Raw genomic sequence first — 7,112 nt, 5'->3', positions numbered from 1 at the left:
TTACGTGCGTGCGCCACATGAATAAACGGGAACTTTCTGGAGGTCCGTGACCGAGCGTTGCTTTCTCAGCCCTGCGCGCGGCAATATATTTAAATTTCTTACTTTTTGCGAGCAATAAGTGAGTGAAATTTTTTTTTGGCCTGATTTCGCATCATCATTGCAGCACTTCATTTAAAACAGTTTAGCTACAGGAATCTTGTATGTTTTGTTGTATGAGTAATGAGTTAGCGCCTATATAATACTGTAGTACTAGATGAATTTGTATTACTGTTAATGCTTACGAGCTTGAAAAATTGTTAGATATTGAAAAATGTATATTATCTACGTCACGTGTCTGTGACGTAGATACGTCACAGACACGTGACGTATCTCCAGCCTAGCATTATATTTTTAGTGTCATCTTTATGTTACCAATGTTCATGTAGCGTTGACTTGTGTTTCCGTGTGACTTGGTTGGCTGTGTTTTGTGACATGTGACTTGCGTTGACTTGTGTTTTGTGAACTGCCTTGTGTTCCAGCATGTTTAGAATGTAATTTCTTTATAACCAGTGTTCATGTCGCGTTATTTGTTTTGTTTTTCCACCATCCTGCTTGGACCGGTAAAGGTCTGCAGTATGAAATAAGTAAATAAAATAAATAAATAGGTGCGATGAAATTATCAGTGTGTACCTTATTTTATTTTTGATGTACACTTTTTTTGGTAAGGATTGAAACAATTTCTCGAGGGCTCTGGTGAATATTTTAGGAGAACGCTTACCGCAGGAGCAGAAGCAGCGATGTGGCCCCAGAAATGGCGAATAAGCAGGAGTAAACCACGTAGCTCACTGAAAGAAATTCAGACATTGATGTTTCAAAAAGCCCCCAGCCGCAAGAGTCGCTCACCTGTCACCGCCACAATGCACTTCTGTTTCGATTAAATTCAAACAAAATAAAAAAAACACACAAAAAAAAAAACCGCCATGAAAGGCACACTAATGCGATTTATGCAGGTGACGTATACAATTAGGGAGCATAAAATAGGGAAATAATTGTGACGATAAGTTGGATAATGAAATAAAATGTGTTCATTAACCTATAATTAGAGAAAAGAAACATATAGTTCCAATTAGAAACGTGTTGAGCGTAATCAAAAACCACAAATAAGTAAATTCGAGAAATATCTGGAGCATTTGGGAACGCGGTGGTCCGCTAAATTAGCTACCACTCGTACAGCAGGCGCAAGACTGGCTGTGCTGAAACGCGAATCTTATTATTATTATTATTCAATAATAATATTTTACTTTTGATCGTGTACATTATGAAAAGAGACAGAGGAAAACAGCTGCACAACACTCTAAAAAAAGGGGGTGTATTCTTACACCCCTTGTCCAATATAAGACACCCCAAAGCTTCAGTTCGACACTGACGACGAAGCGACGGTACCAGCTTTTACAAAAGGCTTGATAGCTGTGTGATACAACTTATTAAAATAGCTAATGTACGTGTTACTGACTACAGGAAACAACAATCGGGGTTTTCTTGGCCCTACTGCAAAACCTCAGTGTTTTCTTTCAGTGGTCTTTCATACGTGCTTTAGCTATTTAAAAAGTTACATCGCACCGCGTTATAAAGCCCGTCGTAAAATTTGGGGCCGTCTGTTCGACTTTAGTGCGCTGTACGTCGAACTGAAGTTTTGGGGTGCATTCTATGGGACAAAAGGGTGTAAGACAACACCCTTTTTATAGAGTGAAGTTTTGACGAGTCATCGGAACCCTTCCACTATTAGCAATAGCGGGGCGTCACAAAAACATATTAAAATAACTAATCACGTAAAAAACAACAACAGCACAATTGTACAAAAGCACAGAATCTGGTCTACAATTCAAAAGTGACACGGGAACAAGCAAGAGAAAAAAACAGCTCTGACAAAAATTCAAAGACACAGCTTGAAGTTGTACAAGGCATTTCCGAGAAAAGAGAACCGTGTTTCTCGACCCGGGTAAATAAGCCATGCTTCGCATAAAGCTCACACTCCGTAAGAATGTAGCGCTAGCGGTAGGAATGAAACGGAAAAGTTTGAGAACATGACGTTATCTGGATCAAACGATAAGCGAGAAAGACGAAATTTATCCATGGGCCGTCGTCCAACTAAGCCTAATATTCTCCAAACGAGAAATGACACTGTGGAGGCATGTGGGATTTATATCAGTGAAGAAACACTTGTCGCCGAGAAAGAAAAGACTGTTTTCTCAGTAATTGGTGTTTTTGTGGTGTTTGAAGGCACTACTACATAGATCCCACAACTTCACAATAGAAATAGACACAAACACAAACACTATGAAGCACTGAACACCTAAATAGTGTTCGTCCTTCTTGTTCCCCTTCTCCAGGGATTATTTTCGTCATGTTTTCTCTATCGTTTACAGGTTTTTTTTTGTTTTTGTTCCCCCCCCCCCCCCCCCCCCCCCCACACTTAAATCAATGCTACAGGTGCTCACAATGTCATTTCTTGTTTTGGTGATATTAGGCTTAGATGGACGTCGACCCATGGATAAATTCCGCCTTTTAAAAATATTTTTTGATTGAGTTCAAATGTCATATTGCCAAGCTTTCGCGTTCTATCCCAAACGCTAGCGTTACGTTCTCACAAAGTGTGAGCTTTCTGCCATACATTGCTTATTTGTGAGGGCTGAGAAAGACGGTTCCCTTTTCTTGGGAACTCGCTGTACTTTTACATAATAATCAATAATTATATTCGATGCGCCGTCTTCGAGCGCGAGCTCTCTGTCTTTGACTACGCTTCGTCGAACGCCCGGTGGAACCTGGAGGCGGAGTTTGTACTTCATTCTTAACCTGATGAACGGATACAGGAAGGCACAAATTCAAACCAAACACGCACCAGAAAAACAAAACAAAAACAGGGTAATGAGGGAAACATCGCGACCAATATTCCCGAGTATTTAACACTCTTCGAAAACGTCTCGAATATATTTCGGTGTTGATATTACGGGGGTTGGCCGTTTTGAGTATTTGAATAATGAAGTAATTCGACAAGCACGGGCGATAGTGTCTGCTCCTCATTGATTGCTAGGCAACTGGGTGTACTTTCCAGTCTACAATCCAATGAGATTACGCACATTGTTTTTTATTTACTTCAGACCTGTAACTCGGAGATACACGATATTTATACAGAATATGCGTGCGGATGTTACATTGAGATTTCTTAAACTAGAGGAACACCAGGACGCTCACATGGCGACACTGTGCATAAGTCGAACTTCGTTGATTTTCTGGGAGTACGTTCGAAAGTTCGCCGGGATGTCTCGAACTTTTGTTTAATTTGGAAAAAAAGTTCGCGCCATCTCTACCGTTTGGCGACGTGGCTCCGCCGACGACCCAACTCCAGAAGCACGCGTCGGAGGGAAGGGGGTGGGGAATTGGGGTCGCACACAACAGCTTAAGATCGCGGAACATAGCGAATCTCTAACGTATATTATAGCTCTACATTCAATAAGATTACTGCATTTAGTTGTTAAGAAGGCCGAAGAACAACCCACAAAGCAAGAAACGATATTGTATTAAGCCAAATCGCGCGTTTTTTAAGTTGTCCGGAGACAATAAACTCTTGCTTACTCTGTTTTCCTTTCTTGTTTCAAAGTCGTGTCGACGCAATCGCCGGGCTCCTATTGGGCCGTCGACGAGCCGATATGCTCGAGCGGCCGGTGGTTCGTTTTACGCCCAAGTAGCTGCCGACGCTGCGTTTGGAGGTCAAGTATATGCCACACCCTTCGAGCCGAATCGAGAGGCAATTGAGCCGAACTGAAGGGTCTGTCCGCATGAAGGTTCCAGCCGAAATTTGGCATTTGGCCGAATTTTTAGACTCCTGCTAAACTGGGAATATAGCTAAATTGGATCGTCCAGCCGACTTGGAGATTCTAGCCAAAACTGGGCATTCGGCTGAATTGGAAGCTTCGGTCCGAATTGGAGATTCTAGCCGAATTGGGCATTTAGCCAAGTTGGATCTTCCAGTCCAGTTGGACATTCTCCTCAAACTGAGCATTTGGCCGAATTGGAGATTCTAGCCAAACTGGGCATTTACCCAATCCGGTTGAAGCCTCAATTTGGCCGTTGCCTCAATTCGGCTAGAAGTTTCGATTCGGCTGCACACTCCAGTTCGGCTACATCCTCAACTCGGCTAGAAGTTTCAATTTGGCGGGACGCTTCACTTCGGCTACATCCTCAGTTCGGCTAGAAGTTTCGATTCGGCTGCACGCTTCAGTGGCTAGATCATCAGTTCAGCCACAAGTTTCAATTCGGCTGCATGTTTCAGCTTGGCTAGATCCTCGTTTCAATTCGGCTGGACGTTCCAAGCGGCATCAGCACGAGCTGTGCGTGCTGACGTCTCCAGCTGTAACTGTTCGGAAGCAAAAATCGAAAACAAATGGCACTTCGCACACGCGTTTCACAAACGCTCTATTGTGGTTATTTCCTTCGAATCTTTCGTATAAGGAAGGCGAGCGCGTGCACAACGCGTACCTACATTCCCAGCATTCTCTTTAATGCTTGGGTAATTTAGCAGAAGGTCTATTCTTTTCTAAAAGTAACAAAAAGAAGCACAATAGAGAAAAGAAGAAAAAACAACGCCGCCACCGGGTGGACTCGAACCACCAACCTTTCGGTTAACAGCCGAACGCGCTAACCGATTGCGCCACGGAGGCGAACGAATGTTTTCAAGAAGCCACAGATCCATAAAACATTGGAAATGAAGCTACTGTCTGTAATTCACTTAGGTCGAGCACCTGCACTTGTGGAAAGACGTGCCCTTCAAATTCATTTATCTCTGATGCGACGAATCAGCGATTATGCTGCCATTGAAGCATGCGTCTCAGGGTTACTATGGATGTCTTTTACCGGCTCGCCTGCGTTTTGTAGCTTTCTTCAAGTGTTACGCGGCACTGCGGTTTGTGTTTTGGGCAATTCCAAGCGTCTCCGAGGGAAAAGAATGCCTTTCGGTAGAGATGACGACTCAGTTTGAGTGCGTTATAATCAATCAATCAATCAATCTTTATTATACAGTTCCCAGGAACAACCCTGAGGTCTTGGTGCTGGTACCCTGGTGGATAAAAAAAACACACACTATACACATCTCCGCAGAAAATACGATACATTTTTAAGCATAATACTAGGCAGTGCACGAGTAATTAGTACAATGAAATAAAAACGAGGCAGTAACAGTAGACTAGGAACACAAGATCGAAGGACAACAAGTGCACCACCAGAAAACACGGCATGGAGATGACGAAATTCAGACATAACAGAGCAATTCAGCAATGCTCATCCTGTACGGGCAAGTTTTTAATAGAAAGGACAAACGTCCTGTAGCAAGGGTTAATAATAATAATAATAATAATAATAATAATAATAATAATAATAATAATAATAATCAATCAATCAATCAATCAATCTTTATTATACAGTGCCCAGGAACAACCCTGAGGTCTTGGTGCTGGTACACTGGTGGATAAAAAAAAACAAAAAAAAACACACTATACACATCTCCGCAGAAAATAAGATACATTTTTAGCATAATACTAGGCAGTGCACGAGTAATTAGTACGATGAAATAAAAACGAGGCAGTAACAGTAGAGACGGAACACAAGACCGAAGGACAACAACTGCACCACCAGAAAACACGACATGGAGATGACGACATTCAGACATAACAAAGCAATTCAGCAATGCTCATCCTGCACGGGCAAGTTTTTAATAGAAAGGACAAACGTCCTGTAGCAAGGGTTGAAAATATCAAGTTTTTCAGAGTAATGATTCAAACGCTGAGCCATTCTCACAATTGGGTTTACCGGACTAAACATTCTAGAAACATAAAAAGATGACAGAAGACGAGTAGGCACACGTGGGACCCTAAGGCACAGTTCAGATAACAGGCTCGGAGAATTGATGAGTCCATGCAGCGTTTTAAACAAAAATAGTAAGTCCGCGTTCTCCCGACGCCGGTGCAAGCTAAGCAAACCAACACGCTCTAACGCAGACTCATATGTTAAACAGTGAACATCCTCCTTTATGTAGCGATGTTTAAAGATAGAAACAAACTTTTTTTGCACACGTTCGATCTCCAAGGAGTGACTTTTAGAAATTCCATTCCAAACAACTGAGGCATATTCTAACTGTGACCTGGATAGCGAGCAGTATAACGTGATAAAAGCCGTCGGGTTTTTGAACTCCCTGGTTAAGCGAGAGGCAACACCCAACATTCGCAAAGACGAGTTAACCAGTTTACCAACGTGATCGGAGAAACGCAACCCAGAATCAACCATGACTCCGAGATCTTTCATTACACTTACTCGAGACAAAGTCTCTCCTTGAATATTATATGCAAAAGAGATATTGTGAGTTTTCCGAGAGAGCGTCATGACCTTGGTTTTGGACGGGTTCAAGAGAAGGTCATTTTCAGAGCACCATCGGTAGAAAGAACATGCATCTTCCTGGAGCTTAGCACAATCACGTTCAGTAACTATTTCTCGATAAATTTTTATATCGTCAGCATATTGCAGGAATGAAGAATTTAAAACAGCAAAAGAGACGTCATTTACGAAAATTGTGAACAGAAGGGGTCCTAAAACAGATCCCTGAGGAACGCCAGAGCGAGTCCTGTACAACGAAGAGTTCATGTTGTTAACCCGGACATATGCCTCTCTCTCTGACAAGTAGCTTTTTAACCAGTCATGTACTGAGCCACATACTCCATAGGAGGAAAGTTTGGATAAAAGAATAATGTGATTGACTACGTCAAAAGCCTTACTTAAGTCAAAGTAGACAACGTCCAACTGACCTCTGTTACATATTACACGAGATGCAGCAGACATAAAGCTAACGAGATTGGTAGTTGTTGATCTGCCGCTCATAAAACCATGCTGATTGGGAATTGCTAAGTTTCGAAATTTGAAAGACAGGAATTGATGAACTACCATTTCAAAGAGCTTAGAAAATGGAGAGAGAAGAAAAATAGGTCTATAGTTACAAATATCACCTTTTTTTCCCGACTTTAAGACTGGAACAACAGCAGCGACTTTCCACGTTTCAGGAAAGGTTCCCAACCTTAACGAGTTGTTAA

The 7,112-nt window shown here is 42.0% G+C and overlaps 1 non-coding gene across 1 annotated transcript; it reads right to left on the bottom strand.

Moving 5' to 3' along the window:
• Nucleotides 1–4,623: 4,623 nt before the first annotated feature.
• Trnan-guu lies at nt 4,624–4,697 on the bottom strand. The gene has a single exon. It is a non-coding gene; the product is annotated as a tRNA-Asn (tRNA).
• Nucleotides 4,698–7,112: the final 2,415 nt, after the last annotated feature.

This window comes from Ixodes scapularis, unplaced genomic scaffold (genome assembly GCF_016920785.2).
Source record: "Ixodes scapularis isolate PalLabHiFi unplaced genomic scaffold, ASM1692078v2 PGA_scaffold4__175_contigs__length_147842914, whole genome shotgun sequence".
Taxonomy (NCBI): Eukaryota; Metazoa; Arthropoda; class Arachnida; order Ixodida; family Ixodidae; genus Ixodes; species Ixodes scapularis.
The sequence above is the reverse complement of the archived record's forward strand: the minus strand, read 5'-3'. Positions and strand labels throughout refer to the sequence as shown.